Raw genomic sequence first — 16,862 nt, 5'->3', positions numbered from 1 at the left:
GTGAATGTCCATGTTCAGAAATGTGTGTGTGTGTGTGTGTGTGTGTGTGTGTGTGTGTGTGTGTGTGTGTGTGTGTGTGTGTGTGTGTGTGTGTGTGTGTGTGTGTGTGTGTGTGTGTGTGTGTGTGTGTGTGTGTGTGTGATAGTTTTTAAGTACAATTTAAGTATAATTTACTAATGACCAGAGAGTGTGTGCCAGTTACAGGGGCATTACATTACTCAGCCTCCCTGGTAAAATCTACTCCAGGGTGCTGGTAAGGAGGCTTCAGCCGACAGTCAAACCTCTGATTGAAGAGGAACAATGCGAGTTCCATCCTGGTCGTGGAACAACTGACCAGCTCTTCATTCTCACAAGGATCCTGGAGGGTGCCTGGGAGTATGCCCATCCAGGCTACATGTGTTTTGTGGACTTGGAGAAGACGTATGATCGGGTACCCCGGGAGATACTGTGGGAGGTGCTGCGAGTGAGGGGGTCCCTTCTCAGGGCCATCCAATCTCTGTACTCACAAAGTGAGGGCTGTGTTCGGGTGCTCGGCAATAAGTCTGACTCATTTCTGTTGGGAGTTGTCCTCTGCCAGGGCTGCACCTTCTCACCAATCATTTCATGGCAGGATATCGAGGCATAGTCGTGGGGAGGAGGGATTCCAGTTTGGTGGGCTCAGGGTCTCATCACTGCTTTTTGCAAATGATGTGGTCCTGTTGGCTTCTTCAGCCTGTGGCCTCCAACACTCACTAGATCAGTTCGCAGCCGAGTGTGAAGCAGCTGGGATGAGGATAGGCACCTCTAAATCTGAGGTCATGGTTCTCAGCAGGAAACTGATGGATTGCTTACTCCGGGTAGGAAATGAGGTCTTGCCCCAAGTGAAGAAGTTCAAGTACCTGAGGGTGTTGTTCATGAGTGAGGGGACAATGGAGCATGAGATTGGCCAGAGAATTGGTGCAGCAGGGGCGGTGTTACATTTGCTCTACTGTACTGTTGTGGCGAAAAGTGAGCTGAGCCAAAAGGCGAAGCTCTCGTTTTACTGGTCAGTCTTCATTCCTACTCTCACCTATGGTCATGAGGGTTGGGTCATGAGCAAAATAACTATATCACAGGTACAAGCAACCAAAATTGGCTTCCTTAGGAGGGTGGCTGGTGTCTCCCTTAGAGATAGGGTGAGAAGTTCAGTCATCTGTGGGGCGCTTGGAGTATAGCCGATACTCCTTCATGTTGAAAAGAGCCAGCTTAGGTGGTTCGAACACCTGGTAAGGATGTCCTGTGGTCGCCTCCCTAAGGAGGTGTTCCAGGCACATCCATCTGGGAGGAGACCCCGGGGAAGACCCAGGACTTGGTGGAGAGATTATATCTCCACACTGGCCTGGGAACATCTTGGGATCCCCCAGTCAGAGGTGGTCAATGTGGCCCAGGAAAGGGAAGTCTGGGGTCCCCTGCTGGAGCTGTTACATCCCTGGACCCAATCCCAGATAAGTGGTTGAAGATGAGTGAGTGAATTTACTAATGATGAGTAACATTTACTGACAAAAACAAGAGAATACACACATTTACATTTTCTTAGAGACTTTCTTTGAGGAATTTGAAGTCAATTTCACTTTTTCTAAGTGTGCAATCAATAGATGAAGAAACTAATTCCAGTGCTCCAGGTCAGTCACTCATCAACGTGGCTTCCCAATTTTGTTTTGATGTCTGTCTCTGTCAGTCTCTCACAACAAATAGGTTAATTTTGTACACTGTCTGGGGGAATCTTCACTCCTTCTTCTTTTAACAGGTTATCAAAATGGTAAATGGACTGCCTTTATATACAGTAGTGTTCAGAATAATAGTAGTGCTATGTGACTAAAAAGATTAATCCAGGTTTTGAGTATATTTCTTATTGTTACATGGGAAACAAGGTACCAGTAGATTCAGTAGATTCTCACAAATCCAACAAGACCAAGCATTCATGATATGCACACTCTTAAGGCTATGAAATTGGGCTATTAGTAAAAAAAAGTAGAAAAGGGGGTGTTCACAATAATAGTAGTGTGGCATTCAGTCAGTGAGTTCATCAATTTTGTGGAACAAACAGGTATGAATCAGGTGTCCCCTATTTAAGGATGAAGCCAGCACCTGTTGAACATGCTTTTCTCTTTGAAAGCCTGAGGAAAATGGGACGACCAAGACATTGTTCAGAAGAACAGCATAGTTTGATTAAAAAGTTGATTGGAGAGGTGAAAACTTATATGCAGGTGCAAAAAATTATAGGCTGTTCATCTACAATGATCTCCAGTACTTTAAAATGAACAGAAAAACCAGAGACGTGTGGAAGAAAATGGAAAACAACCATCAAAATGGATAGAAGAATAACCAGAATGGCAAAGGCTCACTCATTGATCAGCTGCAGGATGATCAAAGACAGTCTGGAGTTACCTGTAAGTGTTGTGACAGTTAGAAGACGCCTGTGTGAAGCTAATTTATTTGCAAGAATCCCCCGCAAAGTCCCTCTGTTAAATAAAAGACATGCAGAAGAGGTTACAATTTGCCAAAGAACACATCAACTGGCCTAAAGAGAAATGGAGGAATATTTTGTGGACTGATGAAAGTAAAATTGTTCTTTTTGGGTCCAAGGGCCGCAGACAGTTTGTGAGACGACCCCCAAACTGTGAATTCAAGCCACAGATCACAGTGAAGACAGTGAAGCATGGTGGTGCAAGCATCATCTCTACTTTTCTTTTCTACTTTTTTTACTAATAGCTGAATTTCATAGCCTTAAGAGTGTCATATCATGAATGCTTGGTCTTGTTGGATTTGTGAGAATCTACTACTATCAGGGTACCATCTACTGGTACCCTGTTTCCCGTGTAACACTAAGAAATATACTCAAAACCTGGATTAATCTTTTTAGTCCCATAGCACTACTATTATTCTGAACACTACTGTATATAGCGCTGTTCCCTCTGCATCAGATGCTCAAAACTCTTTAGACGTCAGTGTCTCACATTCACCCCAATGTCAGACTGCTGCCATGCAAGGTGCCCACTACACACCGGGAGCAACTAGGGGATTAAGGACCTTGCCCAAGGGCCCTTAGTGATTTTCCTGGACAAGCTGTGATTTGAACCGAGGATCCTCTTGCAGTTAAAGAATAAATGCGAGCAGAAGTAGCTTCTCTCACTGACCTCTTTCAAGTAGCAGTAGATAATTTTTAATAATTTTATTTTATGTCACAGCAATATTAACTTTGGATAAAATTTTACATTGTTATTTTTCCCCTCAGTTCTTTCTGTAATACTGCCCCTTACAAAGCACAAACTCAAACTATTCCACACGTTTAAATGTAATCCAAGTCACAGCAAATATAATCAGACCTGGGCCCTGCAAGAACTTCTCTTACAGACAAGATCTGCTCTTACAGAACCCCGGACAATGGATACAAGCAGTTTTTATACAGGATTACATATGCGTAACAAAGGCCGACCTTATTTCGCAAAGTCCTTCTCTTATCGGCCCCCATGGGCATTCAAGGGAGGTCCATCCCTCTGCCCCAGGCCCGCGCAATAACGGGAGACATATGATTTATAATTGTAACCTAACTCTCTTTATCCTAAGTGGTACAAACTGGTTAAATCCAGTTCTACATGCACATACCAAAGAAGAACAAAGGAAAGTGAGAATAAGAATGAAACCAAAAATATAACCCTACATATTATAACTACCTTGATACCAAAAGAAATACAGAAAACAAATAAGGAAAACCATAATCAGACACAGAAATATATCTAACAACTCCCCGTCTTGACGTGACACTGTCATGTCAATCCAACTTCGTGCTGCCCCCAAAACCTCAAAGTGGCATCCCAGATGCCAGCCCCAAACATCCAGACAGACTGCAAACACCCCTTGACATCTCAGCTGCAGCGGAGGGAAAACCTATACCCATATTGCTCACCTCATAAACAGGCATGGGGGATAAGCCCCCTTACAACCCTGGTCCTCCTCCAGCACCCCGGAATCTGGGCAAGCAATATCCACCCCCTTACACATTACAGCCTATTCTACGTCAGGGTCCTCATGCCTCTCCTGGGCGGCATGGGTGTCTACTGATGTGATTCCACTGGAGAGGACTAACAGGGGTCCTCTGGACGTACCCCATGCCCCGGCCAGATCCTGCACTACATATTATTAAATGTTATTAATAGCAAAAAGAAGAAAAGGATAGAAAGAACACAACTACCTAATCAATTAGATTCTTCTACACCCTACAACTAAACATTCCGCTAGGCAGTCTAAACGCAAGTATCTAACAACTCTTCTTCCTCCATCAATCTTGGGTCTTCATCTTCCAATCCTGCTGCCTCAGGAAAGGAGACCAGTGGGACTACTTCTTCAGGGACATATTGTGACATTTAATAGGGGGAGTGGCATCCCCATCTTTTCATCTAAGGCAGTGGTGATGCACTTGAGACCCAAGTGTCTTATACAAGGGATGCAGCAGCAACCACACAGAACCAATACAGAGACCGCTATTATAAGAGATATCAAAATTGAGGCTACTAATCCCTTCCACTTACCAAATTGATGTTCAAACCAATCACCTGTAGGATTTTGGATCCCAGAATTTTCAGCCAACTCTGCTGAGAGTATTTTTAGCCCTGAAAGGACTCTTGATACAGAGCCATCAGGAGCAGTATTGTTTGGTATAAATGTACAACACTCCTGGCCAAACATGTAGCATACACCCCCTTTTTCTTAATAACATTTACATTTACTCTGATGGACTACCCAGCAGTAGGGAATAAGTTTCATTACAGTAGAAGTCTTTCAGAAAGCGCTGTAACTAGGTTTAAGGATATGATTCCTTCTTTATGTTCTCCAATGCCATATACCAACACAGGGCAGAGTAGCTACCTAAACTCTGTAAGGGAGATAGAGTATCTCGTCAATAGTTTTATATCCTCATTGAGGACAACTTTGGATGCCGTAGCTCCTCTGAAAAAGAGAGCCTTAAATCAGAAGTGCCTGACTCCGTGGTATAACTCAGAAACTTGCAGCTTAAAGCAGATACCCGTAAGTTGGAGAGGAAATGGCGTCTCACTAATTTAGAAGATCTTCACTTAGCCTGGAAAAAGAGTCTGTTGCTCTATAAAAAAGTCCTCCGTAAAGCTAGGACATCTTACTACTCATCACTAATTGAAGAAAATAAGAGCCCCAGGTTTCTTTTCAGCACTGTAACCAGGCTGACAAAGAGTCAGAGCTCTATTGAGCCGAGTATTCCTTTAACTTTAACTAGTAATGACTTCATGACTTTCTTTGCTAATAAAATTTTAACTATTAGAGAAAAAATTACTCATAACCATCCCAAGACATATCGTTCTCTTTGGCTGCTTTCAGTGATGCCGGTATTTGGTTAGACTCTTTCTCTCCGATTGTTCTGTCTGAGTTATTTTCATTAGTTACTTCCTCCAAACCATCAACATGTCTATAAGACCCCATTCCTACCAGGCTGCTCAAGGAAGCCCTACCATTAATTAATGCTTCGATCTTAAATATGATCAATCTGTCTTTATTAGTTGGCTATGTACCACAGGCTTTTAAGGTGGCAGTAATTAAGCCATTACTTAAAAAGCCATCACTTGACCCAGCTATCTTAACTAATTATAGGCCAATCTCCAACCTTCCTTTTCTCTCAAAAATTCTTGAAAGGGTAGTTGTAAAACAGCTAACTGATCATCTGCAGAGGAAGGGTCTGTTTGAAGAGTTTCAGTCAGGGTTTAGAATTCATCATAGTACAGAAACAGCATTAGTGAAGGTTACAAATTATCTTCTTATGGCCTCAGACAGTGGACTCATCTCTGTGCTTGTTCTGTTAGACCTCAGTGCTGCTTTTGATACTGCTGACCATAAAATTTTATTACAGAGATTAGAGCATGCCATAGGTATTAAAGGCACTGTGCTGCGGTGGTTTGAATCATATTTATCTAATAGATTACAATTTGTTCATGTAAATGGGGAATCTTCTTCACAGACTAAGGTTAATTATGGAGTTCCACAAGGTTCTGTGCTAGGACCAATTTTATTCACTTTATACATGCTTCCCTTAGGCAGTATTGCTTAAATTTTCATTGTTACGCAGATGATACTCAGCTTTATCTATCCATGAAGCCAGAGGACACACACCAATTAGCTAAACTGCAGGATTGTCTTACAGACATAAAGACACGGATGACCTCTAATTTCCTGCTTTTAAACTCAGATAAAACTGAAGTTATTGTACTTGGCCCCACAAATCTTAGAAACATGGTGTCTAACCAGATCTTTACTCTGGATGGCATTACCCTGACCTCTAATAATACTAATAATAATACTAATTCAATGCACATATTAAACAAATATGTAGGACTGCTTTTTTGCATTTGCGCAATATCTCTAAAATTAGAAAGGTCTTGTCTCAGAGTGATGCTGAAAAACTAATTCATGCATTTATTTCCTCTAGGCTGGACTATTGTAATTCATTATTATCAGGTTGTCCTAAAAGTTCCCTGAAAAGCCTTAAGTTAATTCAAAATGCTGCAGCTAGAGTACTGACAGGGACTACAAGGAGAGAGCATATCTCACCCATATTGGCCTCTCTTCATTGGCTTCCTGTTAATTCTAGAATAGAATTTAAAATTCTTCTTCTTACTTATAAGGTTTTGAATAATCAGGTCCCATCTTATCTTAGGGACCTCATAGTACCATATCACCCCAATAGAGCGCTTCGCTCTCAGACTGCAGGCTTACTTGTAGTTCCTAGGGTTTGTAAGAGTAGAATGGGAGACAGAGCCTTCAGCTTTCAGGCTCCTCTCCTCTGGAACCAGCTCCCAATTCGGATCAGGGAGACAGACACCCTCTCTACTTTTAAGATTAGGCTTAAAACTTTCCTTTTTGCTAAAGCTTATAGTTAGGGCTGGATCAGGTGACCCTGAACCATCCCTTAGTTATGCTGCTATAGACTTAGACTGCTGGGGGGTTCCCATGATGCACTGAGTGTTTCTTTCTCTTTTTGCTCTGTATGCACCACTCTGCATTTAATCATTAGTGATTGATCTCTCCTGCCCTCCACAGCATGTCTTTTTCCTGGTTCTCTCCCTCAGCCCCAACCAGTCCCAGCAGAAGACTGCCCCTCCCTGAGCCTGGTTCTGCTGGAGGTTTCTTCCTGTTAAAAGGGAGTTTTTCCTTCCCACTGTCGCCAAGTGCTTGCCCACAGGGGGTCGTTTTGACAGTTGGGGTTTTTCTGTAATTGTTGTATGGCTTTACCTTGCAATATGAAGCGCCTTGGGGCAACTGTTTGTTGTGATTTGGCGCTATATAAATGAAACTGATTTGATTTGATTTGATTTTTCTGCCAATAACATATCTAGGGCCAATCTATTTTGGTAGGCCATTAAGGAAGTGGCAGCCAATTGTTTATGTTGTCCAGTCACTGCATCTCTGGTTAAATTATTCAATCATTGTACACTGAAATGTGTATAATTGATTCTATCTACATTTTTAGTTTAAAGTGCACCACCAACATAATGAAGATTTGAACCCAGCTGCAATCTGATTAACTAATTTAGATTCATCTGGAACCCCTCTTGGTACCCCAGTTGCATCTACACTCAACAAAAATATAAACAGCAACACTTTGGTTTTGCTCCCATTTTGTATGAGATGAAACTCAAAGATCTAAAACTTTTTCCACATACACAATATCACCATTTCCCTCAAATATTGTTCACAAACCAGTCTAAAATCTGTGATAGTGAGCACTTCTCCTTTGCTGAGATAATCCATCCCACCTCACAGGTGTGCATATCAAGATGCTGATTAGACACCATGATTAGTGCACAGGTGTGCCTTAGACTGCCCACAATAAAAGGCCACTCTGAAAGGTGCAGTTTTATCACACAGCACAATGCCACAGATGTGGCAAGATTTGAGGGAGCGTGCAACTGGCATGCTGACAGCAGGAATGTCAACCAGAGCTGTTGCTCGTGTATTGAATGTTCATTTCTCTGCCATAAGCCATCTCCAAAGGTGTTTCAGAGAATTTGGCAGTACATCCAACCAGCCTCACAACCGCAGACCACGTGTAACCACACCAGCCCAGGACCTCCACATCCAGCATGTTCACCTCCAAGATCGTCTGAGACCAGCCACTCGGACAGCTGCTGAAAGAATCGGTTTGCATAACCAAAGAATTTCTGCACAAACTGTCAGAAACTGTCTCAGGGAAGCTCATCTGCATGCTCGTCGTCCTCATCGGGGTCTCGACCTGACTCCAGTTCGTCGTCGTAACCGACTTGAGTGGGCAAATGCTCACATTCGTTGTTGTTTGGCACGTTGGAGAGGTGTTCTCTTCACGGATGAATCCCGGTTCACACTGTCCAGGGCAGATGGCAGACAGCGTGTGTGGCGTCGTGTGGGTGAGCGGTTTTCTGATGTCAATGTTGTGGATCGAGTGGCCCATGGTGGCGGTGGGGTTATGGTATGGGCAGGCGTCTGTTATGGACGAAGGAACACAGGTGCATTTATTGATGGCATTGTGAATGCACAGAGATATCCAGCAACTTTGCACAGCCATTGAAGAGGAGTGGACCAACATTCCACAGGCCACAATTGACACCTGATCAACTCTATGCGAAGGAGATGTGTTGCACTGCATGAGGCAAATGGTGGTCACACCAGATACTGACTGGTATCCCCCCCCAATAAAACAAAACTGCACCTCTCAGAGTGGCCTTTTGTTGTGGGCAGTCTAAGGCACACCTGTGCACTAATCATGGTGTCTAATCAGCATCTTGATATGGCACACCTGTGAGGTGGGATGGATTATCTCAGCAAAGGAGAAGTGCTCACTATCACAGATTTAGACTGGTTTGTGAACAATATTTGGGGGGAATGTGATATTGTGTATGTGGAAAAAGTTTAGATCTTTGAGTTCATCTCATACAAAATGGGAGCAAAACCAAAAGTGTTGCATTTATATTTTGTTGAGTCAGCATACATATCAAAAGCTACACATTTTGCAACCAGCAATACCCCGGCAGGTTGCCTCCAACCACTCCATTCTGCAGCTTGCTTGGTCAACTCACTCGCAGAAATGTGAATGGTTGTGAGGGGAGCTATAAGAGAAACAAGAGCACAGCATCCATCCCAATTTTCTGGAAGAATATTCCTCAACTCTTTTCCCCCACAGAACCAATATACATCCGATCGAGCATATTTAAATTTACTAGCAATCCCATTCCCAGTGATGTTAATAATCCATGGACACCATCTCAAACTGGGGCCTTGTATGAAAACCGCATAGAATATACATGTTATCCCACCAAAAACAAAACCAGGGCCAACACTTACCCCCACTAATATTCCTCAAACAAAAGTAAAAACTGAAAAGATCCCAATATACTTAATTTGGTGAAATCTGGTTAATCCTGTTCATAAGCAAAATCTGGTTAATCCTGTTCACAAGCAAAATCCCTATAATGTTCCATATGTGTCTTATGTTCATATCTGTGGGAGGATCAGTCTTATAACATGTGTCTTGTGTATTGCATTACTCAATACTTCCCCCTCTAGCCCCACCTTAATAGTGTGGCTAGAGACCTCTGCCACTTGCCACGGCCCCGTCCATGGTGGTCCGGCCAATGGTGATGGGCAGCACGTCTAAGTACCCACTCACCAACCTCCACTGGCGTAGACTCTACCTCTTTCTCCTTTGTCAAAATCTCCGTGACCTGTTGAGAAACACTACCAACAGTATTCTTTAAATGTCTCAGATACTAACCCACAGTCTCCACCTGTGGCTCCTCAGCTGAGGAGTCTAAGGGGTAGGCATCACTCGACCCATCAAAGTTCATGCGGACTGATGCCCATGGTATTGTTAGGAAGTGATCGAATTCCAAACAACACACCTGGCAGAGCCTCCAACCAAGTAAGGGGCCCTCTCTGCACAGACCTTAGCCAAGGCCTCCTTTAAGGATCTATATTAGCCCTTTCCACCAATCCCCGGGATGCCGGATGATAAACTGCTCCAAACTGATGCTCAATCCCAAAACATCTCTCCATGTCTACCAACGTCCTACTAGTGAAATGGGTGCCATTATCCGATCTTATCGTAGTAGGAACACCATATCTAGGGATCAAATCTCTAGACAACCAGTCCACCACTTCCTTCGCCTGTTTTATTTTAGTAGGTATGGCTTCAATCCATCTCGAAAAAGTATCCACACAAACCAAAAGATAGCGATAGCGTTTCACTCTATGGGCTGCTTGTGAAATCTATCACAATCTCTTTCCACGGTCCAGCTGGTACCGGGAAACTGCCCAAACCTGCCTTAAGTGCACGTTTAGGGCTATACATTTTAGAAACATCACAACACTGCACATAATATATACACTCATCTCTAATGTAAGGATCACCATCGTCTTTCCAACAAGGTTTGAATATGTTGCGTACCACAATGATTCCTTGCATGAGCTTCTCCACACAAAATCCATCAACAGCCCCATTGGGGCTACTAATCGGCCGTCATGGCTCCTTCACAAGCCGTCTTCCCCTTTCTTGGTGCCCTTATCGAGCCAACCCTGTTTTTCAGAAGGAGCTGCATCCTTCTGTCTTTTCTGTACATTATATACATCCAAGTGCTCCCTAGAAATGACAGCAACTTGGTTTCAAAACAGTCCACCCCATTAGATGAACTGTCATTCTGATTATGTTCACCGCAATCCGCTCAGTTTCGTCCAGTGCCTGAACCTGAGCATGAGTGGCCACCATCTGATATCCTCCCGCCTTTTTTGCCACAACATCAGCCGCTTCATTACCTCGTGCAATCCCAGAATCATTCTTCTGGTGTCCTGCACACTTCTATACCCTGCCTTGGTAATTAATCCCCGAAGAGGATTCACCATTTCAGCATACGTTGGTCTAAAATTCTTACTGAAATTGGTCAAACCCAAAAACTGCATCATTTCCCAAACTGTTTTTGGTTGGGTATGACACAAAATGGTCGTTTCTATTCCGGAGTAAGCTGCCATCCTTCCGTACAAATCACCCTGGCCCAGGAACGTCACACGCTGTCTTGCGCACTGCAACTTCTCCTTCGATACCTTATACCCACAATGGTATAGTGCCGCAACACTAACTCAGAAGCTTCCAATATCAACTCACTGGTAGTAGCACCAATCAAGAGATCATCCACATACTGTAAAATGGTTAAACCTTCAGGCTCAACTCTGCAAGTTTCTTTTTGTTAAATAATTAAATATGGACAGTGAGTCCACAAATCCTTGTGGCAATCTGGTGTAGGTATACTGCTTCCCTAAATAGGTAAAGCAAAAATATCTTGAGAATCATAATCCAATGGGATCGAGAAAAATGCATTTGACAATCAATCACTGTAAACCACTGATATTCTGGTGACAAGTTACTGAGCAAAGTATACTGATTAGGCATATCATAGAGAGAGGGTACAACCAGTTTGTTTACCCAGCCTCAAATCATGAACCATACGATATTCAGGTTTATTGGCTTAGGAACTGGCAAAATGGGCGTATTCCATCTCGAATCGGCAGGTTGCAACACTCCCTTTTCCAACAACCCTTCAATCGTTGCCTGTATCCCCCTCTCTTGATCAATTTTCAGGGGGATATTGACACTGCCAAACCGGTATGACGCCCTCTCGAAGTTCCACTTTATATGGAAGAACATCCACTTTCTCGACGTCCAACGGACCAGTTAACCATAACCCCGTTGGAAGTGATTTCAGCATCTGTTCCACTAAGGGATGGTCCGTGTTCTCCCGACCATGAGTCCAATGCACATATTTCTTTTCAGGAACCAATTCCAGGACTTCGACATCCTGCGAAGGTTCCCAAGAAGAGGCCAATATCTGATAAGTACCAGTAGAAGGTGAAAACAACAATTTACTAGACTGAGTAGGAGCCCAGTCAGTGGCCTCCAAACATCTTTTCACCATGGGCCCATGTCCCAGAGCATATAGCTCCATCAAGCTGGGCAGGCAGGGTTACTGCACTGCAGTTCCCTCCTTGCCCACATAGATGTCCTGTGTGATCACCTCCATTATCACCAGTCGTATTAAAATGCTCGACCAATCCGTTCCACAACACACTGTAATTCTCATCGGCTTCCAACACATAGTTGAAAGTAACGTGGAGGATCTGAAGGCAGATCCGATGGACTCACCACATCAATCCACCTTTCCCAAGCCTTAAATTAAGCCAAAAGTCGGGTATTAAAATAATTTTTCCCATCCCCACCATACAGTCGCCAAGTCTGGGTTTTCATCAGTCACTAATTGCTGTTGTAACAGCTGATTTTCCAGTAGTGTTTCATAGTGGCACATCTCACCACCCTTCCATTGGGGGAGAGTTAATACACATGACTAGCATCATCATAATAGACAAATCAAGTTTTCCTAGGACATCTCTAGCCATATGTTAACTGGACATCTGAGGACAACAAAAAAGAATGCTCAAACTTTAACGTTTCCACATTCTACCTGAACGGGTGTTGAGATGGGCCACCATTGTTCTTTCCCGAGAAACCCACCACAGGTACGGTAATCATAGATGGGCCTCAATGACTCTTTCAATGTTGAATACCTAGCTCCGGTGTCAACCAACATACGGTGGACCTTACCCTCAATTTCACTGTACAATTGGTTCCAAAAATTCCTCTTCAGAGCCACCTGTGTGGGGATCTGGGCATCCCTATGGCATCTGCTGTGCACCTGGAGCTTGATGCCAAGCAGTCAGTGGCAGGGGTACTCCATAACCGTTCTGATTAACCTGGCCTGATACTTGATGTAAAGGAGGTGGAGGAGGATACCAAGAGTATCCATACACTGGTATCTGTCCCATCACCCTCTTTAACGGACAAGTGCATGCCCAACGTCCCAGTAATCCACAAAGAAAGCATCCTCCATTATTGTCTTGCTGTCCTCCCATCCTAAATGCAGGTGGACGTCTGCATCTCGCTGGCATCCTTTGAGGAGACCTGACCCAGTCACTCCCTCCTCCATATTGTGGCATTCTCGGCCAAGGCGATGGAGGAACACAAGGGATCAAAGGGGGAGAGGGACTCTCCCCCAGGATTCTCGCTATTGACGACTGAGGAGAAACTCCCTGCTGCACTAATTGTTTGGTCTCAGTTTTTTCTGAAAACCTATCCCTTGTTTCCTTCAATTGCAATTTAGTCAATTGTGTCTGAAGATCAGACAATTCTCTGGCCTCTTTCTCTTTCTCTTGAAAATCAATGTCCATATATTTCACAATATCTGCCGCCCACACAGACTCAGTCATCTCATTTAGTCCAACCACTGTAGAGAGCATCTTTTTCACCCTATTTGACATTGAATTCTCCACACTCCCTCTAAACAGTTGTAATATCCGGCTCACTTGTTCTGGGATCAATCCCAGTTTCTGTTGCCAAAGAGACCTCACTCTCGTCAAGTATGCTGCACCTCGCTTTCTTGAATTTGGAACAGTCTGCTGTAACTCAGCCGGATTCATCTTCACTGGATAGCGTCTCCGCAGCTCAGGCCACAGCACTCTCACCTGTGTATGCAACAGATGTTCATCAGGGATATCCATAGTTTGGCATGCTTCCTCATATCAACCAGTTCTCCCATACAGGTACATGCAGTCAGTACCCTCCTTAAATCACCCATGGCTGGAACATAACCGTGCATAATTCCAAAAAACAATCTATCCACCCTACCGCCCCATCATGCAAGGCTGGCAATTTAGATTTCATCATGCATGTATCAGCCATAGAAAAGGGGCTGTAGGTGACCCATGTCTTCGTTCCTTTCTGTGTCTGTAATATGGGCATCTGATATGCTCGTGATTATCACATTTATAAGCAGTTTTCCCTGTCTTTCTATTTAATGATTTGAGTACTAGATAGCGCTCCGACTGGAGACTCCATTGTTCTCTTGGGGGATTTAAAACGCCCACGTGGGGCGGAGACAGTGAGACCTGGAGGGGGGTGATCGGGAAGCACGGCCTCCCCGATCTGAACCCGAGTGGTGTTCAGTTGTTGGACTTCTGTGCTAGTCACAGTTTGTCCATCACGAACACCATGTTCGAGCACAAGGGTGTCCATAAGTGCATGTGGCACCAGGACACCCTGGGCTAGAGGTCGATGATCGACTTTGTAGTCGTATCATCTGACCTTCGGCCACGTGTCTTGGACACTCGGGTGAAGAGAGGGGCAGAGCTGTCGACCGATCACCACCTGGTGGTGAGTTGGATCCGCTGGGAGGGGAGGAAGCCGGTCAGACCTGGCAGGCCCAAACATATCGTGAGGGTCTGCTGGGAATGACTGGCAGAACCCTCTGTCAGCGAGGTCTTCAACTCCCACCTCCGGGAGAGCTTCTCCCAGATCCCGGGGGAGGTTGGAGACATGGAGTCCGAGTGGACCATGCTCTCCACCTCCATTGTCGATGCGGCTGCTCATAGCTGTGGTCACAAGGTCTCTGGTGCCTGTCGCTGTGGCAATCCCCGAACCCGGTGGTGGACGCCGGAAACAAAGGATGTCGTCATGCTGAAGAAGGAGTCCTACTTATCTTTGTTGGTAGGTGGGACCCCGGAGGCAGCTGACAGGTACCGGCAGGCCAAGCGTGCCGCAGCCTGTGCGGTCACAGAGGCAAAAACTTGGGTCTGGGAGGAGTTCGAGGAGGCCAAGGAGGAGGACTATCGGTCGGCCTCGAAGAGATTCTGGCAAACCATCCGACGCCTCAGGAGGCATAAGCAGCTCTCCGCCCGCACTGTTTACAGTGTGGGTGAAGGAGCCTGTTGACCCTGCCTGGGGAGGTTGTCGGGTGTGGGAAGGAATCAATCCTCATCCCATCGTCATGTCTTCCGAATAGGAAGCAGAGACTGGGGACGCAGAGGCGGACTCATCCATTACCCAGCTGAAGTCACCGAGGTGGTTAGAAAGCAAGGTTCCTGGGGTGGATGAAATCCGTCCTGAGTACCTTAAGTCTCTGGATGTTGTGGGACTGTCTTGGCTGACACGCCTCTGCAACATCGCGTGGTGATCGGGGACAGTGCCTCTGGATTGGCAGACCGGGGTGGTGGTCCCTCTATTTAAGAGGGGGACCGGAGGGTGTGTTCCAACTATAGGTGGATCACACTCCTCAGCCTCCCCGGTAAGGTCTATTCCAGAGAACTGGAGAGGAGAATTCGACCGATGGTCGAACCTCGGATTCAGGAGGAGCAGTGTGGTTTTCGTCCTGGTCGCGGCACACTGGACCAGCTCTACGCGCTCCATCGGGTGCTCGAGGGTTCATGAGAGTTCACCCAACCAGTCCACATGTGGTTTTGTGGATCTGGAGAAGGCATTCAACCGTGTCCCTCGGGGCACTCTGTGGGGGGTGCTCCGGGAATACGGGGTCCGGGGTCCTTTGCTAAGGGCTATCCGGTCCCTGTACAACCACAGCAGGAGCTTGGTTCGCATTGTCGGTAGTAAGTCAAACCTGTTTCCAGTGCACGTTGGCCTCCGCCAGGGCTGCCCTTTGTCACCGGTTCTGTTCAATATTTTTATGGACAGAATTTCTAGGCACAGCCAGGGTGTAGAGGGGGTCTGGTTTGGGAACCACAGAGTCTCGTCTCTGCTGTTTGTGGACGATGTGGTTCTGTTGGCTTCGTCAAATCAGGACCTTCAGCGTGCACTGGGGCGGTTTGCAGCCGAGTGTGAAGCATCCGGGATGAAAATCAGCACCGTCCAAATCCGAGGCCCATGGTTCTCAACCGGAAAAAGGTGCTTTGCCCTCTTCAGTTCGGTGGAGTGTCCTTGCCTCAAGTGGAGGAGTTTAAGTATCTCGGGGTCTTGTTCACGAGTGAGGGACGGCTGGAGTGTGAGATCGATAGACGGATCGGTGCAGCATCTGCAGTGATGCGGTCGCTGTATCGGACCGTCGTGGTGAGAGAGAGCTGAAGTAGGGGGCAAAGCTCTCGATTTACCGATCGATCTACGTTCCGATCCTCACCTATGGTCATGAGATTTGGCTCATGACCGAAAGAACGAGATCGCGAGTACAAGTGGCCGAGATGAGTTTCCTCTGCAGGGTGGCTGGGCGCTCCCTTAGAGATAGGGTGAGGAGCTCGGTCACTCGGGAGGAGCCGCTGCTCCTCCATGTCGAAAGGAGTCAGTTGAGGTGGCTTGGGCATCTTTTCCGGATGCCCCCTGGACGCCTCACTGGAGAGGTGTTCCGGGAACGTCCCATTGGGAGGAGGCCCCGGGGAAGACCCAGGACACGCTGGAGGGACTACATCTCTCGGCTGGCTTGGGAACACCTTGGGGTTCCCCCAGAGGAACTGGGGGAGGTGTGTGTGGATCGGGAGGTCTGGGCGGCTTTGCTTGAGCTGCTGCCCCCGCGACACGACTCCGGATAAAGTGGAAGAAAATGGATGGATGGATGCTTCTCAAATTTGTTGGAAAGAAAAAATGGAAAAAAAAGAAAAAAGAAGAAGGAAAAAAACTCCCAGAAGGGAATTATTGTTTTAATTAGTAATATTATTATCATTATCATATTCTATTTCTTTATTTATTTTTAATCATATAACTATTTATAAAGAAATAATAATTGTATACTGTTCGATTTAATTGCCCCTTTAATTAAATTTGGGGAGTGAGGTTTAACAGTGTATTACCAGCAGATGGCAGCACCCCACACTAGAACATCAGCCGAGGTGCGAGTATTTGACATATAGCCTTAACCAAACTTCAGATAACCTAAATGGACTGCATTTATATAAATGGACTGCATTTATATGTATCAGATGCTCAAAGCGCTTTACAGTAATGCCTCACATTCACCCCGATGTCAGGGTGC

At 45.4% G+C, this 16,862-nt stretch overlaps 1 protein-coding gene and 1 long non-coding RNA gene across 2 annotated transcripts in view; both read left to right on the top strand.

The window, feature by feature from the left end:
* Positions 1-16,862, top strand: part of kcnj5 (potassium inwardly rectifying channel subfamily J member 5) — a 228,198-nt gene that overhangs the window by 174,659 nt on the left and 36,677 nt on the right. The window lies entirely within an intron of this gene.
* On the top strand, positions 1,006-16,160 carry LOC117508301. The gene is made up of 3 exons (XR_004560047.1): positions 1,006-1,166; positions 4,659-4,663; positions 16,147-16,160. It is a non-coding gene; the product is annotated as an uncharacterized LOC117508301 (long non-coding RNA).

This window comes from Thalassophryne amazonica, chromosome 4 (assembly GCF_902500255.1).
Source record: "Thalassophryne amazonica chromosome 4, fThaAma1.1, whole genome shotgun sequence".
NCBI classification, from domain to species: Eukaryota; Metazoa; Chordata; class Actinopteri; order Batrachoidiformes; family Batrachoididae; genus Thalassophryne; species Thalassophryne amazonica.
This window is presented reverse-complemented; position numbering and strand designations above follow the sequence as displayed.